The following is a 20,331-nucleotide window of genomic DNA, read 5'->3' on the forward strand; positions in this document are numbered from 1 at the left end:
CTATCACAGGCGGCCGTACATTTCTTGCGATATTGGGAGTCATATCCTCTCCCATCATGGATATTAAGAACAATATTACAATGGAGGTGTACCACCCACTGCCATATTGAGAGTAATATGCTCTCCCCTTCGGGATATTAGGAACAATATCGCAGGAGGTGTGTACAACCTCTGCGATATTGGGAGTAATATCATCCTCTCCCCCTGAATATAAGAAACAATATCACAGGAGGATGTACACCCCCTGTGATATTGGGAGTCATATCATTTTCTCTCCCTCTGGATATTTGGAACAATATCACAGTGGGTGTGTACACCCTCTGCGATTTTGCCACTAGTATCATCGTCTCCCTCCCAGGATATAGGGAACCATATCACAAGGAGGTGTACACCCCCTGCGATACTGGGAGTGATATCGTCCTCTCCCTCCCTGGATACTAGGAACAATATCACTAGGGAGTGTACACCTCCTGCAATATGGAGACTAATATCATCCTCTCGCCCCCTGGATATTAGGAACCATATCATAGGGGTGGTGTACACCCCCTGTAAAATCAGAAGAAATATCATCCTCTCCACCTTTGGATGTTAGGGACAATATCACGGGGGAGGTCTACGCCCCCTTCGGTATTGGGAGTTGTATCATCCTCTCCCACCCAGGATATAAGGAACAAGACGACCGAAGGGAGGTACACCCACTGCCATAGTTTCAATAATGTCATCCTCTACCCCCTGGCTGTTAGGAATAACATCATAGTGGGGTGTACACTTTCTTCGATATTGGGAGTGATATCATCCCCTCCCCGCTGGATATCAGGAACAAGTCTATTAATTATTAATATTAATAAATATAAGAAAAATTAAGAGTAATCATCGACATTAATAATCACAATAAAGATAGTAAAATAGTTAAAAATGTTAACGATTAGCATTAATAATCAGTAGTAATATCACTACTAATAAAATAATGATATCAGCAATTGTTACTTAAATCAATATTAAGTGATGCTGGTAATAAAATAACAATATTAGCAATTATTTTAAGCATGCATAATCATATATTTAAAATAATTATCCATAACAGTATCCTATTAATAGTATCATTGATAATTGTTAATATCGATCATGGATGTTTAATAATTAATCATATTACTCCTAATACCGCAGGGGGTGTACACCTACCTGTGATGTTGTTCTTAATATCCAGGGACAGAGAGCATGGGATGTTGTTCCTAATTATCAAGGAGGGGAGAGTGCAATATTACTCCCAATATGACAGGGTGTGTACATCCCCCCCAAGGCACTGTTCTTGCCATTCAAAACAAGAGAGGATGACATGACTCCAGATATCGAAGAAAGTGCAAACCCACGTGTGATATTCTTTCTAATATCCAGAAAGGAAGAAGAGGATAGTAATCCTCATATGGCAGGAGGGGTACACTCACTCTGATATTTTTCCAAATATGCCGGGGGAAAAGAGAATAATTGCATTCCCAATATCGCACCAAGGGTTGTACACCCCGTGTGAGATGGTCCTTCATAATGTTTCAAGGCGGGAGGGATGATATTATGACATATATGGCAGAAAGTGTACACTCCCCAGGGATATTGTTCCCATGATCCTGGAGGGAAGGGGATGATATTACTTTAAATATTACAGAAGGTGTACATGCCCCCAGTGATATTGTTTCTAATTTCCACGTGGGAGAGGAAGATATGACACCCAATAATGCAGGGAGTACAAACAGTCCTGGGATATTCTTCTTAACATTCAGGGAGGAAGAGGATATTACTCCCAATACAGACGGGTGTACACCCTCTGACGGTGTACACACTGAGGGTATACACCCATCTGTGAAAGAGTTCATAATTTCCAGAGAGGGAGATGATATTACTCACAATATCATAAACAGGCTGTGAGTCCACCATGGCCCCTAATAGCCAGCGGGAGGAGAAGGGGTGGCTATTAGTCCCCACCTTGTGGGGGTGCCTCACCCCCCTGCGAGGTGACTCCTAATAGCCAGAGGGGGAGAGGGGGTGGCGATTAGTCCCCACCTCGCGAGGGGTGCCTCACCGCCCTGCGATGTGGCTCTTAATATTCGGGGGGGAGAGGGGGTGGCTATTAGTCCTCACATCGTGGGGGAGGTCCTAAAATAAAATATATGTTAACTATTTAAAGGTGTGAATTTTATTACATATAGAAAAATGTGCGTTTAGCGTACAAATGTGCACATTTATGTCAAATACATGAAAACACATAATCCAGGTGTTTCGGTTCATACCACTGTAGAGACTTTTCGGTTTCTTTTCATACAACTGCCCAACTGGGGCCCAGAGCCAACACCCACCAGCTGTGTCACTGCGTCTGTTGTTTTACTGTCACACACCGGCCCTACCCCACAAAAAAAAAAAAAAAAAAGCCATGGCATTTAATAAAAAATTAATTTTACAACGTTATTAGAGATGACTTGTAGTCCTCTTTGAAGAGACTGCAGCATGTGAAGGATTTCAAATACAACTGTGTTCTGGGTCTCCTGATCTAAGGACCTATCCGCACTGGTGGCTTTAGCAGTGCTTCATGCAAACTTCCAGAAGGCATGTGTGTCATGTCTAAGAGCAAACTAGAGTTCACGCCTCAGCACTGTGTGCCTCTTCTTTCTTCCGTCCCACGGGCACCGTCTTCTCCCAGGGAGCTGGTGCTGTGCTCTGAGGCTCTGTCCCACCAGTCCCTGCCAAGTCCCTGGGGCCACTGTGGAGAACCAGCCTCCGTCTGTCAAAGTGTGTTGTGCAGAAAACAACTCATCCAAATCTGTTTAAAAACCACACATTTGCGACGCCTCTAGGCCTCAGAAGGTGGAGGCAGACAGGTAAAGGCAGCTGCCATGGGGGCTGAAGTTCAAGCCGGTCTGTCCGGCGACTGATGGGCACTGTCTGCAGTGAGCCACTGCACATTTAGCGAGGCTGTCTGGCCCCTCACCTCTGCCAAGCCTCCACCCGTCGAGTCTGGCCTGGATTCTCACACGCCTGCACAGCCTTCATCTGGTTCATAACTCAGCTCACAAAGGGCCCCATACAAAGGCCCCCGTACCGCGGCAAGGACGGCGGTGGTCACACCTGTGGTCATTTATCCTCTCTGCATCTAGCTCCTCTTCCTGAGGCAACAGCACCTCTGAAGTCACAGCCTGGCCTCCCAACTCTTCCCCGTCCCGGGCTTCTTGGCATGTTGCTCTGCTGCACACACCTCAGCAAATACTGCTGATTAGCCAGAATCACCCAGAAATCTCTTAACCTTGATTCTGACTGCTTTTATAATTTGTAATATTTGTACTTCTGGTGTGATTTGAGGAACAACAAATTTTAAAATTAGAGAAGATGTGGTTTTTATTCTCTCCTTTCTACTTGCAACCTTGAAAATTCAAGTAGCAGCAAGGGTTTGTTGAGAGTAACTTCCACCAAATAGAACCTATTACAAATGTACTACAGAGTGTCAAATAACCACATAGATGTAAAATAGAGATGCAGACACAGATATAAAATCCAATGGTTAAACCAAACTGAGAAATGCTTGCCAGTTTGATAGGACTTCTGAAACTTGACAAAAATGTTGGCTAAGGGATACAAGATGTTATGAGATGAGTGAGATGCTTGGCCTAGAACCACAGGCTCTCTCCTCTTTACAGCAGAAAATCCATAAGGAAGTCAAATCTGAAAGAACCAGGTACCATTGAACGGCATCATCAGTCGTCCTTCCCATCCCTCGGCCAGCTGAGGTGAGTGCAGACAGTCGTTCACCAACATCCATCATCCATCCTCCAGGCCATGGCTACACTTTACTCCCAGGCTCCCTGTCATTATGTAGATTAGGTAAATCCTAGCCACTCTCACCTTAAGCCTACCCCTGCCAGCGTGGCAATCACCCAGTCCCAACCACAGCAAGGACAGCCGTGTCCGTGGGAACACAGAGCAGCGGTCTGAAAGGAACCTGGATCTCTGAATACCTCATGGAGCAGTCACCAGCCTGGAACATCCTCCCTGACGGCTTTGCAAGACAGAAAAACTCCTTGGTTCCTCAAGCTACAATACTGCAGAGTCTCAGGTCACAGCATCCTTATCTACCCTCGTCAGGAACCGTTCAATGCTCATCAAGACATGAGAACAAAACTGCAGTGGCACAGTCACACTCGACGCAGACCACCTGCTGCTCACATTCATCGTATTAACACCAAAAAGCCGCCGTGGTGGATATCCTGGATGTGGACACTCGGCGGCTTTTTGCTGGAGATGCGCTTTGTGCATTTATCGCACGACCATCTTGGCATCAGGAGCTGCAGCGCAGATGGCAGCTGTGCATGTCACAGGGAGTCTTATTCGCTGGAATCTCAGCCAGCTCCCAGCATCAGCTCCCACAGGGTCCTCTCCTCTGGGAGCACGTGCTTGGACGCCACAGTGTCCTGTGGATCCACAAAACCGCGCTGTCCTCCCTGGCCACTGTGCCTGTCCACTGTGCCTGTTGCGGCTCCGATAGTCCTCCGTGTCTACCTGTTGGGGCTCGGATAGGCCGCCTTGTCCGCCTGCGAGTCCCGTGCACTACAAGATTACGCCATTCCAAGGCTGCTCGATGAGGCTTCACACGGGGGCATTGTATTTCATTCACTGCTAGGTTCTACACTGACTTTTATGACCCCGGGGAAGGACTAAGACTTAAATAGAACAGCGGCTAGGTGATACAAACCGCCGCTGTAATCAGAACATACCAAGACCAGGCCACAGGAAGGAAGAAGCAGCCCTGGGCCGCAGCCTGTTACCAAGTCGCTGACATCTCTGTCCAACATGGATAAAAAGACCCTCTTTCCTCCGAAGTCTAAAGCAACATATCGGCCCATCTAACAGTAATTCTGTTGTACATTTAACTTCATCTTGCCCTTCTAAGTGACTGTTCACGGTCTTAACACCTGAACAAGAATTTCTCAGTTGCTGAACCACTGTTCGTTATTCAGCAGATAAAATGGCAGCAGATTGCACCCCAGGAAGAAACACACCCAGTCACGGGCACAGAACGGGACATCAGCACAAACCGTTTCCCAGAAAAAAACGCATCTCTGCTTTGGGACATACCATCCCCGGTCTCCATGAGCTCGGCGTTGCAGTACTTGGGCGCTGTCCGGGACCCCGTGGAACCCTGTGGTCGCTCCATCTGTATGGAGTGCTCTGAGGTGTACGTGGTTACGTCAGGAGGTGCAGAATGATTATCTGTAAAGAAGCACATCATGAGTGTTTCTGGTGGTTGTGGCGTTTGCTCTGCAGGTTGAGCAAGCCATAGCTCAGGAAGAGACGGGAGCGCAGACGCTCACCCTGGGGGTGCCGTGAGAAGCCAAAGCCGATCTCAGCCACGTCTGCCACAAACATCTGGCACAAAGGGGGACCCCAGCATAACTCATGTTGCCGAAAATGGAGTAGAGTTCGGTGAAACCTCAATTTCCTAACAGGAGCCACGTCAGTGGCATTTTAACTAGAATAACGTTAGACCGGCAATGGCAGGGCGCCAGGAAGCGTGTGTGTGTTCATGGAAGGGTCCCGTTTCCTGTCGGCCACCGTCCACACAGCCCAGGGCTTTACTCGCGCTTTGGAGCCCAGGGCCTGGAAATGGAAACCCAGCTCTGAAAACTTCTGGGGATTTGGGGATGTCCCTAAAGCTCTCCGTGCCTCAGTTTCTTCATCAAATGGGAACAGTAATGGCTATGACCATGTAGGATCGGGGCGGGGGGGTTGGCCAGTGTGACTATGTTGTGCCTGGACTCCTTAGAACACTCACGCACACATGATCACAGATGCTAAGTTCTCATTCACAGGCTTCTGATTATCTCAGAAGGTCAAATGTACATCTGACTTTTTACTTCTCTTCTTTTGCCACACAAAATATTTCTGCTCTTCAAGTTTCATTATTTTGTCACAGCTTTTCCAAAAAACTCCCAAACTTATAGAAAATTTCCAGATAGTCTAGGAGGATTATCTTTGTGCCCAATTAGAAATTACCGGAACGCGATCAGCCGAGAGTTACATTTGGGTCACACTGAGCCCTGACGTACATGAGTTAGGAGCCCCTCATAGTTTGGATAAATTAATTCTTTGTACTAAAACTTCCTCCAGTATTGAAAGGGTAAACCCACAAAGGGAGGCCCAAGTGCAGTGATCCATTTATTCAAAAATATGTGTTTTCCTTGGTAAGATTCTGTGCATTTTCTTAAAATTGAATAAAATCCGAGGATACAAATGCTTCCACCAAGTGGCAGAGGCGGTGTCTGGCCTCCCCGTTCACGTCTGGCAGAGCCTTGGCCACTATCCTGCAATCCAATATACACATGGAATTTTATTATGGAAAAATACGTAGCAGTCACACATTTCTGTTCAATGTTTAGCCTGCTGTGATTTCAGGTAGGGTTATTAATTCACATAAACGAGTGTACATGTTCCTGAAACTGTGTCAAACTGAAGTTTAACACTGCTTTGCATTTGAGTACTACTTTGCAAACTTTTAAAGAGTATTTCTGTTTTCTCCTTTATACTCACAACAGTTGAGAGAGAAAAATTATTGTTTTCAATTTTTTTTCCCTCACTCAAGCCTAAAGCAGGAGAAGGGACTTCAAGATCCCAGCAGCAGTTATTGGGAAAAGTGAGACAGACCCAGCTCTCCTGACAGCAAACTCCTGTTCCAGACAGAAAACAGTTGACGCTTTCAGTGTCAGTGAGCACCGAAGGGGCTGGGACCCAAGTCAATCCCAAACACCTCTGGGTGTGAAGGAGTCAGTGATCTAGAAGTGAACATTCTGGGGTTCTGGGGTGTCTGTCGGCTATCTGATCACACATGATGTCCACCTGCTTCCCACTGAGGGTTTTGCAGAGATCAGGCTTTCCTGTGGTAGCTGGTGCCGGGAGGGTCTGAGCCTGCGGCTCGTGCTCCGTCATCGGCGAAGTGGTACACAGTCATCTCCGGTTACTGCTTTAATAGAGACACACACCAAAACCTATTCAACCCAAGTCCCATACTTGATGGAAAACATTTTCTCCTGAACCATTCAAAGGCAGAGCGACGCGAGGCTCATCGTGGCTCCCCCACGTGTCGACTCTAGCTCTAGTAATTCTCACTTCACTCCTTTTCCACGGCATCTTCAAACGTTGTAGGGCAGTGATCCTAACTTTGCTCTTTTTCTAATACAGAGGATCTCCCTTGTCATAGAACCTACACAAGACAGTGCGCCACGCCCAAGAAATCTGAACACCTGTGGCAGACAGCAGCGTAAAGCGGCCGTGCTTAAAGCCCTCGTTTCCTTAAATGACTCCCGTGGTCAGGAGGAGCACACTTTAAAACCCTGTCCTGTTGACTGGGACTGTTAAGGTTTCACGCAGGAGCATAAGTGAGAAGAAAAGATAGAAGCGGATATGGCTGCAGGATTCCCCAGGAACACGAAAGGACTTATAAAACAGAAGGCCCCTGGAATTCGGATATGGCTGCGGGATTCCCCAGTAACAAGGCCCCTGGAATTCCAGCTGTGGGAGGAACCTGGGCATGAGAAAAGCAGTACAGCAGCTTCCAGAAACAATCCAACCAAAGCACCCCAGGGGCCAGAGGGGCTCTGCGCTCTTTCCACTAAGGGATTCCACAGCCAAGATACAAACAGAGGAAAACGTGCACACACAAAGGGGTTTAGACAACAGGCACAGAAAGACACTGTGAAGCGTGCTCACCCATGGGGGTCTGGGCCATGACATCCGCTAGCCTGTGGGCAGCTCTGCTGCCCCCGCTCTGCGTGGAGGACGAGGAGGTGGTGGACGTGGTGGAGCCGTGGATGGCCTGACTGATCCAGTGCTCCACTTTGATGCTGCCCTGGCTGGAGGTCGGGGCGCCCTGGGAGTCCACCTGCACTGAGCCTTCATCTTCTGAGCCATAAGAGGTATCTGTGTAAGAAGAAAGGCAATTTGCTATATGTTGCAGCAAAAACAGGCACTACAATCTCAGTCCCTCCAACAGATTTACTTCACGCAAGTCTGAACAGTTGTTTAATGACTTTTTGCCGTAGACACTCTTGAGAATTTAAACCACTTTTCAGATAATGAACCATTTATTTTAGCATAATGAATTTTGCTTCCAAAGCACCTTATACAAACATGCTATAAGATGTTTGATACTGTCATCTCAAAGATGCACTGACACATTTCCTCTACACAGCAGTTTGGGAAGAAACCAAGTGTTTTCTTGTGTCAGTCAGAAAGTGAGAGGGCAAGGGGAGGCGGAGGGCCTGTGCAGCTCTCAGGAGTCTCAGTGTGACTATGTTTAGCCCCGGTTAGTCCTGAGATGCTCTTCTGGGCTCTGATTTATTTCTACGTTGGTGTGTGTGTTAGATACCCTTGCAGGTGATTTTTGCATCTGTGTGTTAGTTACCCATAGAGCTGATTTGTTTCTACATCGGTGTGTTAGATACCCATGCAGGTGATTTCTGCGTCTGTGTGTTAGTTACCCATACAACTGATTTCTTTCTATGTCAGTGTGTTAGATACCCATGCAGCTGATTTATTTCTACATCGGTGTGTTGGATACCCATGCAGCTCTCTAAGGATCAAGACGCTGATGATGGTAACAGGAGGGAAAGCAGAATGTGCCTCACATAGAGCGGCCCCTCCACCTCCCCGCTTTCCTCTGGGGCACACAACAAACCCTCATGTTACATTTTGCACTCAAATCTATTCACCTTTACACTATTCGTTTCTTATACATTGTCATTATTGATTTTTCTATCTGTACAAATTGGATATCTTGGATTATGAGAAAATACATCCCTTTTTTCACTATAATTCGCGAGAACATTTTTCATTTAATAACTTTTCATGCAGCACCAAGGTTTTTGGGAATAAATTGCTGCTGTATTTGTTAAACTTCAACGTAAGAATGACACTCAGAATCCTACCTACAAGTGAGTGATGGGAGGCGCTGGCTCAGGTGAGCAGCTCCAGATCATTGGGTGAGAGAAGGAGTCACAGCAAATAATCTTAAGACACTGGTTTGCTTCTTAAAAGACAGTAAGGGCAAACAATATTCACACTTATTACCACTGTCACATGACTTACGCTGTTTGGGAATTTTTTAAAAAGTTTACTTGTTAGACAAGCAATAATATTAGGAGCCTGAAAATTCTCTATCATCTTGCTTTTTTTTCTTTTGAGACAGAGTCTTGCTCTGTTGCCCAGGGTGGGGTGCAGTGGTGTCATCTCTGCTCACAGTAACCTGTCACTCCCCGGCTCAAGTGATTCTCTTGCCTCAGCCTCCCAAGTAGCTGAGATTATAGGCAAGTGCCACCATGCCTGGCTCATTCTTGTATTTTTAGCAGAAACGGGGTTTCACCATATTGGCCAGGCTGGTCTCGATCTCCTGACCTCGTGACCTCATGATCTGCCTGCCTTGGCCTCCCAAAGTGCTGGGATTACAGGCATGAGCCACTGCGCCTGGCCGACCCTGCCTTTTAAGAAAACTTACACAATTTATATAAAAGTAAAAGTAAAACTGACACAGCCTTGAGACTTTTGAGAAAGGTACACAACCAGGTGTCCATTTGGAGCACAACCATCTCCCCAGAACGTCTTCTCAAAACCCTTTCCAATCTTTCATTCCTCACTCCCACCTACCTTTTCCAAGAAACCTGCAGAATAATGTGATATAGACACTCGACAGAATAGCAGCAAACCAAGCAAGCAGCATATGAAATGGATGATACAGCATGACCAGTGGTGACTAGAATTACACACCATGGGGACAGGAAGTCAGGTTGATTTAACATTCAAAACTGAATTAATGTCATACGCGGTAAAGAATTACGGAGTAGAACCGCGTGTTAACCTTAGGAGACATAGAAAAGTACTGACAAATTCAAGAGAACGAAACTCAACAAACCATGAATAGAAGGCAATTTCCTCAACCTGTTAAAGTACATTCCTGAAAAGCCACAGCTAACATTGTATTTAATGGTAAACAATAGAATGCGTTTTCCCTAAGATGGAGAACAAGACAAAGATGTCCCCTCTTGCCACTTTTATTCAACATTATCTGGCAGGTTCTAGCTGGTGAAATAAATTAACAAGTTTAGTAATAAAGACATCCAGATTAGAAAGGAATAAAAGTGTCTTTATTCATAGATGACCTGACTTTGGCATGTAGAAAATGGCAAGAAGTACACCAAAAATTACTAAAACAAAGTTTGATGGGATCATAGGACACAAGATAAAGATATACATATACTAGCAATAAAAAACCTGAAAATAAAATTAAGAAAATCGTTCCATTCACAATAGCATCAAAAGCAGAAGACATTCAGCTGAACTTCTAACAAAAAGGTGCAAAATGTGTACAATGACAACTATAAAACATTACGGAGAGACATTAAAGATCCAAATAAATGGAAACTAAATAAATGGAGGCAGATTCATGATCGTGAATTCGAAAACGCAGCATTTTCAAGACAATTCTTCCAAAACTGTTCCATTAATTCAAGGCACTGCCTAATAAAATCCCAGAAGGCTGTGTGTGAAATGGAAAGCTTATTCTCAATTTTATCTGGAAATACAAAGGACCTACAATAGCCAAAATAAATTTGAAAAAGGGAAACAATGTTGGAAGACTTCACTATCTGATTTCAAAACTTTACATAAAGTCATAGTTATTAAGGCAGTGGTATTCGCACAAAAATAGATGTATACATCAAAGGAACAGAATTAAACTCAGAAATAAAGCCTTATATTTATGATTAATTTATTTTTGACAAAGGTCTCAAGACAATTCAGTAAAAGAAAGGTAGTTTGTTTTTTCAACAAATGTTGCAGTGGCAACTGGGTACCCACACACCAAAAAGAAAAACCGTGGGGGAAAGAATCCCCCAAACCAAACGAAAACAAAAATCCGACTTAGATCTTTACTGCACACACAAAAATTAACTCCAAATGGATCACAGACCTAAATGAAAGAACAGTAAGACCATGACACTTCTAAAACTCCCAAAGACACAACCCATGAAAATTAGTGAAATGGACTTCATTAAAATAGAAAACTAGTAAGTTTTAAAAGATGATTATCTCCCTATAACTAATGTAACAAATTACCTTGATCTTAGTGGCTTACAACAAGACAAATCTATTATCCTATTGATGAAGAAGTCAGAAGTGTAAAATCTAAGTGTCAGCAGAACTACGTTCCTTCTGGAGGCTTCAAAGGAGAATCCATTTCTTTACCTTTCCCAACTTTTAGAGGCCACCTGTGTCCCTGACTCATGGCCCCTCTTCATCTTTAAAGTGCATCAATCCAGTCTCCAGTTCTTTTCTCTTTTAAGGACCTTCTTGATTACAGTGGGTCTACCTACTTAAACCAGGATAATGGTCCCATCTCAAGATCTTAAATTAATCAGCTGCAAAATGCCTTTTAACCACTTCAGACAACAGGTTCATAAGTTCTGGGGAATAGGACCTGGGTATCTTGGGGGAAAGGCTTTGTTCTGTCTGCTACATAGTAGTTTGTTCTTTCACTGAGAAACGTTACATCTGTAAAACTCTTATATTCAGATTGCATAAGGCACCTGTAACCCATAAGATGACAACCAACCCATTTACAACATGAGCAAAAAATCTGAACAATTTACCAATATATACAAATGGCTATGAATAGGAATTAGCACATTAAAAGCTAATAAGCACATTAAAAATGCTTAGCATCATTCATTGTTGCAAAGTAAATACACAATGATATACCATTCCACATCAATTAGAATGACAAAAATAAAAATAACAGTAACTATTGGTGGTGATGATGTGGAGAAACTGGGATGAGCATATGCTGCTGGTGGAAATGTGAAATGGTGCAGTTATTTTGTAAATAATTTGGCAGTTTTTAAAAAGCTAAACCTAAACTTACAATAAGACTCAATCATGCTACTTGGCATCCACTTAAGATAAAAGAAATTATATGCATACACAAAGATATGTACATTAATGTCAATGGCAGCTGAATATGGAAACAATGAATAACCAACTGGTAAATGAATAAACAGAATGTGTCATATCTATCAAATAGAATATAAATAAATAATAAGAAATAAACTACTGGTGCATGGTACAGCAAGGACTTCAAAACAGGTAAAGGAGGCATAGAGAAGTGTGTACATTGTATGATTTTATATCATAAAATTATAAGATCATAAAAAAACCAAAAACCATAAAATCAGAGTAAAATATTCTATGATTTTATATTCTAGAAAATTTAGAGTGCACTGTTATGATTTCTAGGGTTCTTTTCCGTAGAGCTAACCTTTCATCTGATATCCTTTGCAATCAGCCAAGTACATTCTTTAGCACGTTTATAGTGTAGTTCTGCTGATAACACATTCTCTCAGCTTTCATATTTGGGAATGTGTTGTTTCACCCCTGTTTATAAAGGAGATTTTCCCTGGATATGAGTTGACAGGCCTTTCTCCTGCTTTTAGTGCTTTAAAAAAATGTCTTTCCATGGTCTTCTGGTCTCCACTGTATCTTCACAGAAGTCACGCGTTTTTGAAATGCTTCTCTGGTATGTAACGTGTCTTTTCCTTCTGAGTCCTTTCAGGATCTCCTCTTAATCTTGGGATTTCAGTACTTTGGCTATCATGAACTCGGATGTGCTTCTTGTTATACTTGTTCTGCTTGGAGTTCACTGAACTTCTCGGGGCCGGACACAGGTGTTTGACATCAATCTGAGAAAATTTTGACTCCTTTTTTCAAAGGTTCTTGCTCTTCTCTCTCTTTTCCTTCTTGTATTACAAGTATATTGACGTATCACAGGAGCTTGAGGTTCTGTTGGCTTTCCTTTCATTTTGTTTCTCTGGGCTTCACTTTGGTTAATTCCTTTTCATCTCCCTTCGAGCCCACAGACTTCATCTTCCTTCTCCAACCTGTTAAGCCCATCAGCGCCATTTCATCTCAGTGTCATATTTTCCAGCTTCATAGTGATGTCTCATGTATACCCTATATATGCACAGCGTCTCCTATCATGGACATTGCCTACCAGACTGGTACATTTGTCACAACTGATACTTCTACAGTGAAACATCATTACCACTCCAACTCCATCATTCACATCAGGGTTCATTCTTGGTGTTGTACAATATATGGCTCTGGACAAATGCATAACATGTATCCACTATTACAGTATCATACAGAGATCACATGATACTAAAAACTCTCCTGCTCTGCCTATTCATCCCTGCCTCCCCCTGGCAACAACTGATCTTCTTACAGTCTCCATAGTCTTGCCTTTTCCAGGATGTTGTAAAGCTGGAATCATACAACAACCTTTTCAGATTGCTTCTTTCACTTAGCAATATGCCCTTTAAGTTTCCTCCGTGTCTTTTTATGGATAGCTCATTTATTTTCAGCCTCAAATAATATCCCATTGTCTGGATGTACCACAGCTCACTTATACATTCACCTACTGAGGGGCATTTTGGTTGCTTCCAAGTTTTGACAACTATGAATAAGGCTGCTCTAAATATCTACTTGCAGGCTTTTGTGTGTAGACATAAGTTTTCAACTGCTTTGAGCAAATGCCAAGGAGTGTAATTGCTTTATCATATGGTAAGAGTATAGTTAGTTTTGTAAGAAACCACCAATCTGTCTTCCTAAAGGCTGTTCTATTTTTATTAAGACCCGCCATGAATGAGAGAGAATTCCCACAGCTCCACATCTTCACAGGCTTTGGTGTTGATAGTGTTCTGGATTCTGGTGTAGTGATATCTTACTGTTGCTTTCATCTGCATTTCTCTATGACACGTGATGTGAAGCATCATCTCATACGTCGATTTGCCATCTCTATATCTTCTTAGATGAGGCATCTGTTAGTCTTTGACCCATTAATGTGATGAATTACGTTAATTGGCTTTTCAATGTTAAACCGGCTTTGGATACGTGAAATTCCATGTGGTTTTAGTGCACAATTTTTGCTAGATTTGCTAATATTTTATTGAAGATTACTGCATCTATGTTCATGAGAGATGTTCTGTAGTTTTCTTGTAATATTTTGTTATTAAAATGGTATTTGATATTAAAATGATGCTGGCTCTATAGAATGAGTTAAGAAGTATTCCTCAGCTTCTATGTTCTGAAAGAGATTGTAGATAATTGGTATAATTTCTTCTTAGATATTTGGTAGAATTCACCAGTGAACCCATCTGGGCCTGGCACTTCCTGTTTTGAAAGGTTATTAACCACTGATTCAATTTAACAGATACAGGCCCATACAGATCGTTTCTTCCTGTTCAAATTTTGGCAAATTCTGTCTTTAAAGAAATTGGTTCATTTCATCCACGTTATCAAATTTGTGGCCATAGAGTTAGTCATAATTTTTATTATCCTTTTAATGTCCATGGGATCTGTAGTTATGTCCCTTATTTCATTTCTGATATTGGTAATTTATCTGCTGTATTTCTTTTTCTTGTTAGAGGCTTACAGATTTTCTCTCAAAGAACCAGCTTTTGGTTTCATTGATTTTTCTCTACTGATATTCTGTTTTCAATGTATTGATTTCTGCTCTTTCATTATTTGTCTCCTGCTTAGAATTTAATTGGATGTTCTTTTTCTAGTTTTCGAAGGTGGAAGCTGATTGATTTTAGATCTTATTTTTAACGTATGCATTTAAATCTATAAATTTCCCTATAAACATTACTGTCACTGCAGCTCACAAATTTTAACAAGTTTTCATTTTCATTTACTTCAAAAATTCAAAGAAATCTTCAGGTTTCTTCCTTGAACAACGTATTATGTATAAGTGTACTGTTTAATATCCTAATATATTTTCCAGTCGTCCATTATTGATTTCTACTTTACTGTGGTTGAGAACATACTTGTTTGATTCCTATTCTTTTAAATGTGTTAAGGTGTGTTTAATGGACCACAACATGGTATGTCTTGGTGAATGTTGTGTATTCTGCTGCTGTTGGAGGAAATAGTCTATAAACTTCAGTTATATACAGTTGACTGAGGATGCCGATTTCAATTTTGTCCTTACTGCTTTTCTGGCTACTGAATTGGTCCATTTCTGATAAAGGGGTGTTAACGTCTCCAACTATAATAGTGGGTTAATTATTTCTCCTTGAAGTTTATCAGTTTTTACTTTGGAATTCTGATACTTTGTTAGCAAAAGTACATTTAAGGATTGTTACATCTTCTTGGAGTATTGACCTCTTTATTACGTAATAGTCATCTCTGGTAACTTTCCTTGATGTATAGTCGACTCTGTCTAAAATTAATATCACCACTTCCATTTTTCAAAATGAGTGTTGGCCGGGCACGGTGGCTCATGCCTGTAATCCCAGCACTTTAGAAGGGCAAGGCAGAATGATCACCTGAGGTCAGGAGTTCAAGACCAGCCTGGCCAACACGGTGAAATCCCATCTGTACAAAAATAGAAAAAATAAATAAATTACCCAGGCATGACGACAAATGCCTGTAATCCCAGCTACTCGGGAGGCTGAGGGAGAATCACTTGAACCTGGAAGGCAGAGGTTGCAGTGAGATATCAGGCCATTGCACACCAAAAAATTAGTGTTAACATTTATATCTTTTGCCATCCCTTTACTGTTGATCTATATGTATGTCTTTATATCTAAAGTGGATTTCTTATAGATAATATATAGTTCGGTGCATTTGGACTGACATTGAAAGTAATAATATACAGTTGAATTAACATCTACCATATTTGTTACTATTTTCTATTTGTTGCCCTTGTTCTTTGTTTTTGTCTTTCACTTTTTTTTCCTTGTGGTCTTTATTGAGCATATTCTATGATTTATTTTCTTTCCTTTCTTAGCATATCAGTTACTTTTTTTTTTTTTTTTAAGTGGCTGCCTTGGAATTTGCAATATAAATTTACAAGTAACCCAAGTCCACTTTCAAATGACACTACACTGGTTTCTTGATAATGCAAGCACACTATAATAACAAAATAACCCTAATTCCTAATTGCTCTCTCCCATCCCTTGGGTATCACTGCTCTCATTCATTTCACTTATATTTAAGTGTGTGTATATGACATATACATAAGCATATAATACAGTATATTTACCGTCGCTATTATGAATGAACTGTTAAGTTAGATCTGTTAAGAAAAATGAAAGATTTTCTTCTACCTTCACTATTTCTTCTTTAATGCTTTTTGTTTTTCTATTTATTTTTTTAAACAGACAAGGTCTTTCTCTGTTGCCCAGGCTGGAGTGGAGCAGCATCATTATAGCTCACCGCAGCCTTGAACGGGATCCTGGGCTCAAGAAGTGACCCGTCTCAGCCTCTCAAAGTAGCTGGCACTATAGGTGTTGGCCACCACGTTTGGCTTTTTTTTAATGAGACAGAGTCTCACAACGTTGCCCAGGCTGGTCTCAACTAAGCGGCCTCCAGCTCTACTCCCATCTTTGCCTCCCAGAGTGTTAGGATGACAGCTGTGAGCCCTGTAAACAGACTGTGCTCTTCCTTTCTTTGTGCACAGCTGAGTTACTGACCTCTACTATTTTCTCTGGAGAACTTTGAACATTTTTTGCAAGGCAGGTCTACCGGCAACAAATTTTTCAATTTTTGTAGGAGAAGGTCTTTTCTTTTTCTTCACTTTTGAAAGATAATTTCACAGAGTATAGACTTCTAGGTTAATGGAATTTTTTTCCTCTCAATAGTTTAAATACTTCACTCCACTTCTTGCTTTCATGGTTTTTGAGGGGAAGTTGAAAATAATTCTTATCTTTGATCCTCCATAGGGAAGGAGATTACTCTGGTTTCTTTGCTTTTTAATCTTTGATTCACCATAGTTTCAATATTTTATGCCCAAATAGAGTTTATTTTTGTTTTGTTTTTGTCGTCATCGTTTTTACATTTATCCTTCTTGGTGTTTCTTGAGCTTCCTGGATCTATGGTTTGGTGTCTGGCATTAATCTGAGGAAATTCAGCGATTACTGTTACAAATATTTCTTCTGTTCCTCTTTCTTCCCCCTTGTATTACCGTTATGCATATTTTATGCCTCTGTGGAAGTCCCATAGTGCTTGGATACTCCGTTCTTTTTTGCTTTTCAGCTCTGGAGGTTGGAGTTGGGTATTTCCCTTTCTCCCAGGTCAGAAGGCTCTGATAAAATCCCACCAGGTTAGTCTCCACTTAACTAGCTTCTCAGGAAGGTGGACCTAGTGAAGAGTGCACTTGCATATTGAAAAATGATTCCTATTCTCTTTCCCCTGTAGTAAGTATGAGGGGATTTTTCTCTGATGTTTACTTCGAGAACCTGATTGAGCTTCTGATGATACAACTCACAAAAGCATGAGACCCATATGCACAGGCCTCCTGGAGGTTTTAACTCTCAGACGTGGCCACACCTCACCACAGCAATTTGTCAATTCCAGTTCAGGGTTTCCAATCCCAGCGTGGGTTCCTTGGAGCATTGTGCTCCAGTGTATGGTGATTCATCTGCTTTACCTGTCCAGCCAATCTGGGGACAGTGGCTTGCCGGTGACCTCACGTCTCTTGCAGGTTTAAGAAGAGCTGCTGATTTTTCAGTTTGCTCAGCTTTTTACCTGTGAGGAGGGAGTGACAATTCTCAAGATTATCGTGTACAGAACCTGAAATTCCCCAACTGCATTATAGTGAAAAGTGTCTTCCCTTCCTCTGGCTCAAGAATTAAAATATTTTCATTCTCTGACACGTTGTACTCTGATTCCCTAAATATTTATAATTGCAGATTTAAAAACTCAGTTTTCTGCTGTATCAGACATGTAGACTGGCACTTTCCAACAGAATTATGAGAGTCCTGTTATAGAACTTGAAACCTTCCTTGTAGCCTCATAACCTTCCTTGTAGCCTCATATAAATATATAAACAGGTATAATTAATTTTACTGGTATATTTTTAACTCAAAATGCTCATGCTATACTTGCAATAAGAAATACAAATAGGCCGGATGCGGTGGCTCAAGTCTGTAATCCCAGCACTTTGGGAGGCCGAGGCGGGTGGATCACGAGATCGGGAGATCGAGACCATCCTGGCTAACACGGTGAAACCCCGTGCCTACTAAAAATACAAAAAATTAGCCAGGCGTGGCAGCGGGCAGCAACTTGGGAGGCTGAGGCAGGAGAATGGCATGAACCCGGGAGGCGGAGATTGCAGTGAGCCGAGATCACACCACTGCACTCTAGCCTGGGCAACAGAGCTAGACTCCGTCTCAAATTAAAAAAAAAAACAAATACAATATTTTCTATTTTTTATATTAACTGGCATGTCTTTCATGCAGCAAATCCAGTTCAGACCAGGCACACGTCATGTGCTCAGCCGCCGCATGTGGTGAGTGACAGAGACCATCCTGCATGTGTGTGCACTTTTTACTGCCTTTTTCTTGACCACAGATTCTACCCCCCGTTTCTCTGTGTATGCGGTGATTATTTGCTGAATATTACACATTGTGGGTAACTTGTTGAGCACACTCAGGATCCCTAACCTCCCTCTGAAGCTTTCCAGCTCTTGTTTTAGCAGTTAGCACAGGCACGGCTGGGTCATCGTGACATGGGCAGGCTTGGTTGGATTCGCTGTTGGTGTGAATCTGTGGAGAGCTCCCATCCTGCACCCACTTGGGTCTCCCCCTCCTGGACGTGGTAAGATGGCCATGCTCCGCCCACACCTGAGCTCTCTCTGATCTCCCCCTCCCGGACATGGTAGGACGGCCATGCTCCGCCACACCTGAGCTCTCTCTGATCTCCCCCTCCCGGACATGGTAGGATGGCCATGCTCCGCCACACCTGAGCTCTCTCTGATCTCCCCCCCTCCTGGACGTGGTAGGGTGGCCATGCTCCGCCACACCTGAGCTCTCTCCGAGCTCCGCCTTCTGGATGTGGTAGGATGGCCATACTCCGCCCACACCTGAACTCTCGGCACCACGGTCTGCAGGTGTTCTCCAGAGGGCAAGTGTACTGTGGGTGCATCTCATTCATTCTCCTGCCCTCGCCCTCAGGTTCTGGCTGGTACAGCTGTGGTCACAGACTAAAAACAGCCACCTCATTCGTTTTGTGCAGTTTTACAGTTGTTTAGGGCAGATGGGTGATTTGGGTCCCTGTTCTCTCATCATGGCTAGAAGTAGTTTTGGCAAATTATTCTTTTATCTTTACATTCGGAAACTAAAGGAAAGTTTCACCCATAGAATACTAGCGTTGCGACAATCCTAATGAGAGTTTCTCCAGAAACTAGGATCCAGGTCAGCAGCCAGTCATTTCATAGAAGATAAACTTCAAGAACATTCTCTGAAGGGCAATGAAACTGAGTAAGATCTAACCACTGTTACCAACAACCAAGAAAAATAGGTAAGAAAATGCAGCTAAGATTTGGATCAAGTAAGTACGGTAATAAACATGCAAACTATCGCTAAGCACAAATAGGCTGGGAGTAAAAAATTTTTATGACATTGACATTTACGATTTTACAAAACTGCCCCATATGATATATCAAGAGGACTCCTGATGAAAATTTACAAAGGATGCTTTATGGCTTATATAAAACTGTTGGTCAAATCCAAATATTTCACAAAAATAACATTTCAAATAATATTCTTTTATATTTTGCAGACATCTGTACAAGGAGGTTATTCATCACACATGACCCAGTAACATTTGTCAGCGGTTGGATTCAATACGAGAAATAAGCAAATAACCGTAACCGCACTGTTTCTTCCATTTCAAAGTCTTTTCTCTTATACAAAGTGGTCAAGAAAAATGCCCGTTGCCTTACATACTGGTTAGTGCCAAAAATTTGGTTTAAAATATTTCAACCCTTGAAATGTTTTACGTCCATGTTGTTAGTTACACAAAGAACACATACAAATACAATTATTTTGCCATAAGTTTTGGCAAATTATAACCATTAACTAAACAAACAGGAGTAAGCATGTTATTTTTGAGATAGGGTCTTGCTCTGTTGCCCAGGCTGGAGTGCAGTGGCACGATCATGGCTCACTGCACCCTGATCCTCCCACTCCAGCCTCCCGAGCAGCTGGGACCACAGGCACACACCACCATTCCTGGCTGATTTCTGTATGTTTTGCAGGGAAGGGCTTTGGAATGTTGCCCAGGCTAGTCTCAAATGCTGGGAACTCAAGCAATCTGCCTGCCTTGGCTTCCCAAACTGCTGAGGTTAGAGGCATGAGCCACCATGCCTGGCCTAATCATTTTTAAAGAGTCTGCATTTATTATCGTTATTTTTTTCTAATTGAGATGGGGGTCTTGCTCTGTTGCCCCGGCTGGAGTGCAGTGGTG

The 20,331-nt window shown here is 42.5% G+C and overlaps 1 long non-coding RNA gene across 1 annotated transcript in view; it reads right to left on the reverse strand.

Annotated features, from left to right (window-relative positions):
- Positions 1-12,879: 12,879 nt before the first annotated feature.
- Positions 12,880-20,331, reverse strand: part of LOC135969801 (uncharacterized) — a 118,387-nt gene continuing 110,935 nt past the window's right edge. Inside the window, exon 3 of the long non-coding RNA XR_010585207.2 lies at positions 12,880-15,553. This is a non-coding gene — a long non-coding RNA (uncharacterized lncRNA). The remainder of the gene's footprint in view (positions 15,554-20,331) is intronic.

The sequence above is a fragment of the Macaca fascicularis genome, chromosome 3 (assembly GCF_037993035.2).
Source record: "Macaca fascicularis isolate 582-1 chromosome 3, T2T-MFA8v1.1".
In the NCBI taxonomy this organism is placed as follows: domain Eukaryota; kingdom Metazoa; phylum Chordata; class Mammalia; order Primates; family Cercopithecidae; genus Macaca; species Macaca fascicularis.